We start from the raw sequence: 13,051 nt of genomic DNA on the forward strand, positions 1-13,051 counted from the left end.
GTATGTACATATATCTATTATAAGAACGCCTATGTAAATAACCCTATGCTAAGATTCTCCGATTATTGTATGTTTAACATTTTGCTGTAGAGCTCTTCGGACCGTCTGATCGAGAATTATCATTAAGTTGCCGTGTATCGATTATGTTGGTAGGATTTAACCAGTTATTTCGTAACCTACCCCGGTATACGAGGCGAGTGGGATGTTCGAGAAAGTAAGAGTTTTATAAATTATATTATTAATTTTGCTTCTCGAACGTTCTAAAGCGAGACGTTATGATCGAAGCCTTGTTTTCATTCCGTTTTTGTGGTTTCTTCGTATCGTTCGATTCTGACAAACACCTCGTTGTCGATCGCCGATTGGCTCTCGGAATCGAACGATCGAAATTCCGTTTTTTGTGGTACACGTATCGACCGGGACTATTGTCCGTGAATCGGAAAGAAGGGCTTTTCGTCCAGACTTCGTCGCAAGCCTTCACCGGGAGCACATCGAAAGTCTAACGCTCATATAATTATAGTTAGAACAATAATTCGCGTATTCGATTATATCTTGCTGTCGCGTGCGATTACCTAAGACGGTCCGGGAGTTGGTGTCGAAAGGAATAAACACTTTTCCACAAACTAACCCCGCTCAAATCATTTACGTCCTGTCTCCCTGATCGGCGAAACAAATAAATTCTGTTAATGTGGACGTGTAAATCGAAGGCGCGGCTACAATATCACTTTAACGTATCGCTTTTGCAGCGTCGCATACATTAGCGATATTATTCTGTTGTAAAATAGTTACAAATTGTTTGAATTTTTCATTTACAATATGCGTATTTTCGCATAGCCAGTAATACATATGATCTATGCATTGCAATTACCACGAATCCCGTTGCCGAAATTTTCCGGTAATTTTGCGGAATGGGAAAACTTTTGCGGAATATTCGAATCGCTCGTCGCTTCGAAAGAATCGCTATCGAATACGCAGAAATTACATTATTTAAAAGCCAGTGTCACGGGCGAAGCCGCGGTATTAATTAATCATGTTAAGATTGCAGACACAAATTACGATGGTGCGTGGAAATTACTTATCAAAGAGTACGATAATCAAAACGCGATTATTCATGCACATATTAATGCTTTCGCAGATTTGCCTATTATGAAAACGGAATCCGCTGTCGAACTCAAAGGTTTACGCGATACCGTTGCCGCGTCATTAGCCGCGTTAACAAATTTAGGCAGACCTGTTGAAAAATGGGATGACTTATTAGTCTATATTGTTTCGCAAAAATTTAGTCCACGCACACGTAATGAGTGGAATCTGCAACGCGGTAAATCAACCGCATCTCCGACGTATGAAGAGATTCGCGATTTTATGACGCTGCGAATTCGAGGTCTTACCGATCATTCTAAGTTAAATGCCGATACTTCGTCTCATAAAAATAAAGGCTCTAATCGGGCCTCGGTGAATAACGTAGCCACCGAAGAATGTTTGAATTGTTCCGGCAATCATAATTTGATGTTATGCGACGAGTTTAAGCGTAAATCCGTCGAACAGAGAACTCAGTTTCTCAAATCGCATAAATGTTGCTTTAATTGTTTAAAAGTCGGCCATTTCCCGACCTCTTGCAAGAGTAAAAAACGTTGTAATTTGTGCCGACGAGCACATCATACGCTCTTGCATCGTGACTCGAATATACCGGTACAGAAGATTAGTTAAAATTCTGTTTCGCAAAAAGAAAACGCTTAACGCTCAACCGGGCGGCCTTTAGGATGGATATTATCCGGTCCTACCGGAACTTCTAATTCAATCACCGGTTCCGCGACTTTATTGAATTGCGTAATGATTCCTTCGCTCGATTCTCTCCTTCAAAAATTTTGGGAGATCGAGGAAATTTCTTCCGAACTTCAGCTGTCGAAAGAAGATAAAAAATGCGAACAACATTTTATCGAAACATATCAGCGCGCCGAAGACGGCCGCTATGTAATACAGTTACCATTTAAAACCAACCCTCCGCTCGATATAGGATCTTCGCGCGAAACTGCCGCGCTTCTTTATTCAAAATTAGAACAACGCCTTCGAAAAAATCCAGATCTCGCGAAACCCTATCATTCTTTCTTAAATGAATATAAATCTATGGGTCATATGGAACCTATCTCCGACGAAAATCCGACGCTTTACCAAGCAATATATATACCGCATCATCCGGTACTACGCAAGTCTAGCAGCACGACGAAACTTCGCGTAGTATTTAACGCGTCGTGCAAAACGAGTAACGGTTCTACATTAAATAATCATTTAATGACCGGGCCTAAATTACAACGCGATTTGTCCTCAATTATCCTTAATTGGCGTCAGTTTCGTTATGTGTACACGGCCGATATCGAAAAGATGTTTCGACAGATCCGCGTTCATCGAGACGATGTCGATTTTTTACGGATTTTTTTGGCGATCTAATATTAATTCTCCGATACAATCTTATCGATTGCTTACAGTTACATACGGTACTGCTCCAGCTCCGTATTTAGCTATGCGCGTTATTAATCAATTAGCGCTCGACGAAGGTCATTCTTTTCCAAAAGCACAAGCAATAGTACAAGATTTTATTTACGTCGACGACGTTCTATTTGGCGCCGATGAAGTTCCGTCGCTAAAGGAAAGTCGCGATCAGATGGAAGTCGAGATCAGTACGAAATTGATGGCGCGAGGCGGTTTTCATTTACGCAAATGGGCTGCCAATCCTATAAAATTATTAACAGACATTCCTCCGGGAGAGCATGAACTCGCTATCGCTCGTACATTCGATAAGGATGATACGCTTAAAGTGCTCGGACTTGAGTGGATACCACGAGAAGATTCTTTTCGTTTTCAAATCGAGTCACCTTCGGTCAATATGAATACGAAACGTTTGATACTATCATTTATCGCGAAGTTCTTCGATCCACTGGGATGGGTTTCTCCGGTAATAATCACCGCGAAAATTATGATTCAAGAACTGTGGCTAAGAAAACTTGATTGGGATTTTCCTATCGAGGCGGACTTGTTAGAGTCCTGGAAAAAATATTGCGCGGAATTCATAAATTTAAAAAAAATTCGCATTCCGCGATGGACTGGAATGCATCCGGAAAATCTAGCTATCAAGTTGCACGAGTTCGCCGACGCGTCTGATCGCGCATACGCCGCTGTCGTTTATTTAAGAATTCTCCGATCGCTCAGCGAATTTTCAGTAGTCTTAATCACTGCAAAATCAAAGATAGCGCCGATTAAAACGATTAGCGTGCCGCGTCTAGAATTGAATGCCATAGTCTTATTAACTCAAGAAACGGACGAAGCAGCCGACCTTAGGGACATATTGCGGGAAATGAGAGAGGAAATGAGACGGGAAATTAGAAGTATGCATGCCGAGATATACGATTTAAAAATGAGAGGATCGCAACCCCGACAAAACAATGAGCATAGAACTCCGCCGGGAGAAAGAACCGAAACCGCGTACGAGTCCACACCCGAAGATGTACGACATCGAAGAGGACACGGATTTTTACCATTAAAAGAAGCTCGCGGAATGATTCCGGAATTCGACGGATCGCCAAATAAATTGCAAGAATTTTTGAGCGCGACTACATATGCAGTAGAACATATTGACCCATTAGACGAAGTAACGCTATTAGGAGCAGTATTATGCACGAAATTAAAAGGCAGAGCGATGCTAGACTTTCAAACGCGTAAAATTCAAGATTTCGCACAGTTGAAACAAGAATTAGAGGTCTGTTACGCAAGCAAAAAGAGTACGACCCATCTACAAATTGAATTTAACACGCTAAAACAGAAGAACGGAGAAAGCGCGCGAACTTACGGACTTAGAGCCGACAAACTAGCCATGGAGCTATACGAATCGATGATGGAAGGACGTCATCATACAGTAGATAATAAACGCGCAATCATGGAAATAATACAGCAACAAGCCTTAGAAAATTTCCAAATAGGATTGCAAGACGAAATTAAAACAATTGTTCGATCGCGAGGATATGCTACGTTGCAAGAAGCAATAGCAGCGGCCAGCGCGGAAGAAAAGGTTAAAGGACCGTCCGCGACCGGCACGCGAAGCAAAATCAATTTTACACCGACCTATAAACAGGAAAATCAAACGAATGTAAAATGTCAAAAATGCGGAAAAACCGGGCATTACGGTCGAGATTGTCGAACTAGCCGATACGCGAATCGATTTTCATTGCCGAAACCCGATAGACAACCCCGCGTAAATACGATAAATAAATATTGCAATTATTGCAAAAAATCCGGACACGATCGCGAAGAATGTTGGTTATTACACGGACGACCCAATAGAGATCAATCGAGCCGAACCAAACAATATAATTCGCGACCGGAAAATAAAAACCGCAAGAATAGCGAGCAAGGAAAAAAGAAATTTAACTCCGCGCAAAGTAGCGATGAGGAGGAAAGGAACGAAAGAAAATCGCACCGACCTGCAATTGAATATCAAGTATCACACTTTAAAAATACGCCGCATATACAGACAGGATTGGACCTTGTCACATTACCAATGCGAGAAGCGAAACGCGAAAAAATAAATTTGCTATTCGATACAGGAGCCGCAATATCACTAATTAAAGTGAAACATTTAAAAGGCGAAACGTTAATAAAAGAAGAAAAGATAACGCTCACCGGCGTAACGGGACATAAAATATGTACAATTGGAAAATTTAAGGCGACAATAACTCTGGAAAAGCGCCGAATCAAGCATACTATGTACGTTGTTAAGGATGACTTTCCGATAGAATATGACGGAATACTAGGCGTTGATTTCCTACGAAAACATCAAGCCACTTGCAATTATAAAACAAAGCAATTAAAGGTAGGACAGCATATCTTAAAGCTTTATCCCTATCTAAAAGTGACATTGAAACCACGTAGCGAAACTATAATACAGGTCGCTACTGATAAGAACACGATAGGCGTGATAAAGGCAGAAGAAACAATACCAGGAATATTTATAGGTAATTGCCTAGTAGAACCTACGAATTACATATGTGCAGCAAGCATTCTAAATACAACGGATAACATAATCGAAATGTTAATGCCGCAAGTAAGTGTAGAGGAAATCGAACGAAGTGAAACAGAAGAAATTAACGTAATACGAACGCCAAATAAAGAGGAAGTAATCCCGCGTAGTGAAAAAGTATTACGATTATTACGTACACAACATTTAAATAAAGAAGAAAAGAAAATGATAATGGAAATCTGCAAGGATTTTAGCGACGTGATGCATATCGAAGGAGAACCACTGACGTGCACAGATACCGTCGCGCATAAGATTGCAACGCAAGCAGATAGCTCACCGGTCAACGTACGGCCTTACCGCCTGCCGGAGAAGCATAAAGAAGAAGTAAATCGACAAGTCCGAGAAATGTTAAAAAATAAAATAATCCGACCAAGCATGAGCCAATGGAACGCACCGTTATTGGTAGTCCCTAAGAAAGCCGATGCGTCAGGAAAACCGAAATTACGGGTAGTCGTAGATTTTAGAAAATTAAATGATCTAACTATAGGAGATTCATTTCCCTTACCGAATATAACGGATATATTAGATCAACTTGGAAACGCCAAGTACTTTACAACTCTGGATTTAGCATCCGGATACCACCAAATTCCGATGGAAGAAGGCGACAAATGCAAAACTGCTTTTTCCACACCTCACGGGCATTACGAATACAATAGAATGCCCTTTGGATTAAAAAATGCGCCAGCCACATTTCAAAGGCTAATGAACTCAATACTGATAGGCATACAAGGAATAAAATGCCTAGTATATTTGGATGACATCGTAATCTACGGAGCCAGCCTACAAGATCATAACAAGAGACTCATCGAAGTCCTACGAAGATTGCGAGAAAACAATCTGAAATTACAGCCGGACAAATGCGAATTCCTACGAAAAGAAGTGACATACTTAGGTCATATAATCACAGAAAACGGAATATCGCCGGATCCGTCTAAATTAGAGGCCGTAAGAAATTTTCCGACGCCTAGGAAAGTAAAAGATATTCAAGCTTTCATAGGATTAGCCGGATATTATAGAAAATTTATTGAAAATTTCTCTAAAATCGCGAAACCACTAACGAAGTTAACCAAAAAGGAAAATAAATTTGAGTGGACGCAAGAACAACAACAAGCATTTGAAATGCTTAAAGAAAAATTAACGACGGCACCTTTACTAAAATACCCAGATTTCAAAAAAGAATTTATCGTAACGACCGATGCATCAGATTATGCAATCGGAGCGATATTATCGCAAGGAGAAATAGGCCAAGATCAACCAATAGCATATGCCAGTCGAATATTAGCAAAAGCCGAACAAAATTATAATACGACCGAAAAAGAACTATTAGCAATAGTATGGGCCGTTAAACATTTTCGACCGTACTTATACGGGACGAAATTTACGATAGTCACAGACCATAAATCGCTCGTATGGTTATTTAATGTAACCGACCCTGGATCTCGATTAATTAGATGGAGATTAAAATTAGAAGAATACGATTACGAGATCATACACAAGGCCGGAACAGCGAACAGAAACGCTGACGCGCTAAGTCGACACGTGGCGGATATCAACAGCGTCGAGGAGGATGAGAGCACCGACACGAAGATAACGCGAGAATACACGGAAGACGAGAAGCGACGTATTCTATACGAATATCACGATGCACCTGTGGGAGGGCATCAAGGAAAAGAGCGCACGATTAATCGAATTCGCCTAAAGCACAATTGGCGAGGATTGACAAAAGATGTCGAAGACTATATAACAAAATGCGAATTTTGTCAAAAAAACAAATTATCGCGGAAAATTAAGGCACCGCTAATAATAACGGATACTGCCGATAAACCTTTTGAAAAATGTGCATTGGACATCGTAGGTCCACTAACGATTACTAATAATGGAAATAAATATATTTTAACGTTCCAAGATAATCTAACAAAATTTAGTAAAGCAATTCCGATACCGAATCAAGAAGCCGCGACAATTGCAAAAGAATTTGCGACGAAAATAATTTTCGAACACGGTATCCCAGAAAAAATATTAACGGATCAAGGAACAAATTTTTTAAGTGAAATATTTAAAAACACGTGCAAACTATTAAAAATCGAAAAGATTCAAACAACCGCGTATCATCCGGAAAGCAACGGAGCGCTAGAACGATCTCACCGGACTCTAGCCGAATATCTCCGACATTATATAAATGCCGATCAAACGGATTGGGACGAATGGATTCCCTATGCGATGTTTACATACAATACAACACCGCACACGGCGACAGGGTTCACACCCTTCGAATTAATTTACGGGCACCGAGCAACATTACCGACGGCATTGTCGCAACCGCCTAAGCCCACGTATACATACGATGATTACGCGCAAGAATTGAAAGAAAAATTACGCGCCTCACAGCAAGTTGCAAAGGAGCATCTGAAGAACGAAAAAATAAAAACCAAAGAAAATTATGATAAAAAGACTAAAGAAATTAAACTTAAGGTAGGAGAAAAAGTCCTCTTGTACGACGAAACAGTTCGCCGAGGACGATCAAAGAAATTGGACTCCCTATGGACCGGACCTTACACGATAATCGAAAAAAATTCGGAAGTGAACTACACAATAAAAAGGGGAAGGAAAACCATACGCGTCCACATAAATCGATTAAAACCATTTATCGAAAATTAAAAAAGTAGGAGAAAGAAGAAAAAGAAACAGAAAAATGCGCGAATAAAATAAAAAATAGAATAAATAATAAGGAACAGAAATAAAAAATTCCTACCTTAACGCCCTCCACTTCCACGTCCAGCACCGCGACCCCGGTTCCACTCCCGCAGAGCCTGAAGAAGAGGCGACACAGGACGAGGTTCGGGGTTGAGGAAGCGACCACGACCCACAGGACGAGGCTCGGGGTTGAGAAACCAACCACGTCCCACGAAACGAGGAGCCGGATCCCAGCGGAACTCAAGCCCGCGACCTCGATTAAAATGGGGCGGCAGAGCGTCCACAGCGACTTCCGGCACAAAAGCAACGGCACGGTCAATCACTAGATCTGGAAGACCTAGTAGATCGATCTCGCGAACAAACGCGGGCGCCGAGAGTTGATCCCGAAAGGAGCGAGCAAAATGGTCGTGCTCCTCCGGATCTTGCCCCGCGCGACGCCCGTTATCACGCACTGAACTCTGCCCCGCAGCGAAACGAAACTCACTCGAATTCGGAGCCATGAAACCAACAATCGACAACACAAAGCGATAATAAAACAGCGCGAGAGAAAATAAAAAAGAAACGCTCAATACAAGACGACGTCGGAAGACGGACTGAATGGAAGAGCGAATAAAAAGCCTGAAAAGGGCTAGATAAAAGCAAAAATAGCTGTATATGCATCCAGAGAAAAAGAGAATGCACCGCAAATGATTCTAAGAAAATATTATAATATACAAAGCTTTCTATTACAGGAGTCTTATTGCACGGAGCACCTGTAAGGAAACCGAACCTGATACCCAAGTCGAAATAAAAGAATTTAAATATGAACCGGGTATCTACTTCGAAAAAATGGGCAAGATAAACCAAATCGAGTCCACATGGAAGATGGTGATAAAAATAGACATCGCCGCAATGGACCATCAACATGAACAATTGAGAAACTATATGGCACAGACGAGAGCTCTATGCTACCATTGTAAATAAAAATGAAAGAAACCTGCCACAACCTGCTACAAATAGCAGAAAAGGACAGAGAACAAGCAGACAAATTGCTAAAACATCTAAAATTTGCGTACCAAGCACCCAAGAAGACATGACGAGGGCTAATCGACGGTCTAGGAACGATAGCCAAAACACTCTTCGGCACAATGGACGCAGACGACGAAAAAATTATAAAGGAGCAATTAAATCTCATGCAAAGAAATCAGCAAACGCTGCAGCACGCGATGAAAAATCAGATTAAAATATTAAACGCAACAATTGCGCATGTTGATAATGTTGAAAAAGTTCTGCAAGAAAATGAAAAACAATTCTTAAATATAACAGAGAAGATGCGACAAGCCTGGATACAAACAGAAGCCGGATATGGACAACGAGAAGATCTCGACGAACACTTCATAATATTAAATGCCATAATAAAAGATCTAACAAACGATCTTATGGACATTATCGTGCATCTGACGAACGCGAAAAAAGGGATAATCGACATAAGATTATTACCCATAGAAAGCATTCTAGATAACCGCAAGGAAACAGCGTCATAAATACCGCAGGAAACGCACTTCCCATTTCAAATATCCGCAGAAAATTGGAGAACAATCGAAAAGTTCTTAACAATTAGCGCATACTACGATAATACAAATATATTTACGATTATAAAGATTCCGCTAATCACATACCCCGAGTATGAAATAATAAAGGCAAAAGCCAGCGATAATAACAATCGTACAGACAAATCTACCAGATTACAATCTTACGATGACACGCGACGAACGAAACGAAGAAATATTGGACAAAATTAGACCGATAAAATTACGAAAAGTCATTAGAAACCCGACAGAATTAAGGGACCTAAGCGAAAGACTTGACGAAACAAACGAAGACTCAAATAACAATTATTTTCCTACTAACGAACATTATATATCCCGTAGCTTCAAGTTGCACAGGAATAATAATAATAATAATAATTACCACAATAGCAATTTTCGGGAGTGTCTTATTTCGAGCGTAGATCCTAATCCTTTGGGCGTATAAATCCCAAAAGATCTCTTCCTTAGCGGCTAGAGGCACAACAACGCAGAAAAATGCTGTGATTGACCGGAGCGCGAGATCGCTCCAAAAAACACGCAGAGAATATGCCGTGATTGACAAAATCATATCCTGTTTATACATAGAAGGAGCGCGAGATCGCTCCGGAAAACACGCATAGAAAATGCTGTGATTGACAAAATCATATCCGGGCAAAATGCGTGTTAATCGTATATAAACGGAGCGCGAGATCGCTCCAAAAAAGCAAAGTATCAGTGAAATGCGATGGATCATATCAATCAAATAATAGACGCGGCCGACTTCACCGTAATGATAGTCGACGAGATAGAGGCGAAAGCCGCGGCGTTGTCATTGCTGGCTACGGATTTGCGTAAAGAAGCCTACGGCGTAGTTCGCAATAGCCCGAAGTCTTTTCGGATGGATTTTGGAATCGATGAGAATAAGGACATCAAGAGATTGGTATAAGTACTATTTGCGCACATTTAACGATAATGCGATTGATTCGTCCATTTTTGCTCTTGTCTTTTTTAGAAGACGAGTAACTAGCGGCGTGCGGATTACGCGACACGCTTTGGCGGAGCTCTCCGCTCAAACGAAGATTCTGCACACGCAAGCGCGAGATGTCCATCAAGCTTTGCCGGAGATGTGGGAGAATAAAGAACGGGAGAGCAATGAACGTGAGAACAATAGATGTGAGCTTCCAACTATAGAATTCCCGTCAACTTCCAAGCCCCCGCCAACTAATTGTAAGTATCTTTTTTATATACTATTTATAATTTATAAAATAAGTTCACTAATAACAGTTGTTTTTTGTTTCAGAAAAAGGAGCGTGCAGATTTTTATACTTACATATGTATATTAATAAAAATATTATATTTACATATATTAATAAATACAAATATACTAATATTAATAATTTTTATTTATCGCCTTTGCGATCGCTATACTTTTCCCACGCTTGGGCGAATTCTTCGCTATACGGTCGCGCTGTATCTCGCACTATTCTTCTTCAACGTTTATCTTCTTTCTTATCGTACATACGAGGGCTGTATGATAAGTACCTGTGTTTAACGACTGATAGCGCCACTGACTCAAAATCTGTATACCATCGTTTAACGCTATCTTTCGAACGACGCCTGTCAAAATTTCAGACAGATTTATCGAGTAGTTTTGTTCTGATAGCTGTTGAAAGTGGGCAGGTTTGTGTTTGTTTGCAACCATAGAAAAAGAGCAATATCGTACGGCAACCGATCGCGATAAGAGTGTCAAATCTCGACGGTAGAACGCCAACGTCGAATAACGCGGGGACGCGCAGACACGATCGCCTGTTGCCGAGCGCTATTCGTTGCGTCGTTTGCGGTCCCTCTAATTGTGGTAAAACGAACGCGTTGTTAAGTATGCTGGAGAGCCCGTACGGCGTACGCTTCGAGAACGTTTATGTCTAGTCGAAATCGTTGCAACAGCCTAAGTATCAATATTAAGAAAATCTTTTGACACCGATGGAAGATATTGGTTATTTTACATTTTCCAACAACTCCGACGTTATTCCCCCTAGTGAGGCGCTCCCGAATTCGATAATCGTGTTCGATGACGTAGCATGCGACAAACAGGACACCGTCAGAGAGTACTTCGCTATAGGTCGACACTCGAACGTCGATTATTTTTATCTGTGTCAAACGTATGCTAAAATACCGAAACAGTTGATACGAGATAACGCGAATCTGCTAATTCTCTTTAAACAGGACAGTACTAATTTGCGACACGTGTACAACGATCACCTGAATACCGACATGTCGTACGAGAATTTTCACGCTCTGTGTCGCGCGTGTTGGCAGCGCAAGTACGGTTTCTTAGTGATAGACAAAGATGTAACGGTAGGTACAGACGAGGATTTAACGATTTCGCCGTACCGTAGACCGATCAGTCGTCGCGGATACGTCGAACGCGTCGATCAATTGGACACCGTCTCTACTCCGTTAGACGCGTCTCTCGCCGAACACCGCATGGCTGAGAGAGATCCATTCGCGTAAGATAGGGACGAGGTAGAGGTGTTCGAAACCGAGAATCTCGAATTGCCCTCGACGATCGAAACATTCGTTAGACGAACTCTGCGAACTCCTCAAGGTCGCGAAACGCTGCTCGGCCAGCTAGGACCGTTGGGACGAGAGTACGTGGGCGCTTTTCTCGGTGGGAAAAAATCAAACAAGGTCGATTAAGTCTACGGGGTGTACATCGGCGAGGACGGCGCGATGCTCGGCGACAAGCGATTCGACGTAGACGCGGATAACTCTATACTCATAGACGGAATCAGATATATCGGTACTCCCGGATTGTACGAATTAATCTTCAAGAGAATTCCCGACGATCTCACGTATACCGAAAACAATAAACTAACGTACAAGAGTATACTAACGACAAACGCTCACAAACGCAACCATGACGCTAGTAAAGCTGTCTTAGGAAATAAGGAATATAAATACAAACACGTCATTGCTCCGCTTATCCACAATGGCGGCGCGAAAAAGGCGGGCGCGGGTCGCATGCCATCAACCATGCGAGTTATGGGCGAAAGAGCCGATTACGTTTACTGGGACGATCCGAATGAATTATTGGATCGCCTGCAATTACTCAATGCTTCGCGTCAAGCCGGCAATGATGCTCACGACAACGAGATTCTATCGATAATCGAGGAGCTTTGCGAAACGGGCGCGATCGTATAAATCTAATCATCGCGTCGACGGCCGCCGCAGTTGTACGCAATATGCGCGCGATCGACGCGATGTCCATGAGCAAATTCGGTATACCTCTAAAGAAACGAGGCTACGACACGAGGACAGGAAGACTACGCCCAGCTATCAAATCTTTACGAAATTACGTGCGCGATAACGCGCTGTGTTTGGGTTCCTCCGTCGACTACGACGCGAGAGAACGCAAGATAAGACGCCTGGCCTCGCCGGAGGAAATCACGTCGCAATTAAGAAAAGATACGGACGAGGCGAGACAGACAACCGTCCTACCACAGTATATACAGTAGCGCAACTCTCCCGATTTTGTGTTGGCCAAAACGGAGCGCGCATGCGCGAAATGAGTAAGTTGGCCAGTAACGCCATCTAAATTTCTCTCTCACTTACTCTTTTTTTTTTATTTTTTTCGTTCTCTCTCAGACTATTTAAATACCCAATTAGACTTCGGGTTGGACGTGAGTGAGGTGTGTAGGAGCGGGACAGGCAGAGAGAGTGAAGTTATAAAATTTTACAGGTAAAA

Source organism: Formica exsecta, unplaced genomic scaffold, assembly GCF_003651465.1.
Source record: "Formica exsecta isolate Colony F162 unplaced genomic scaffold, ASM365146v1 scaffold73, whole genome shotgun sequence".
Taxonomy (NCBI): domain Eukaryota; kingdom Metazoa; phylum Arthropoda; class Insecta; order Hymenoptera; family Formicidae; genus Formica; species Formica exsecta.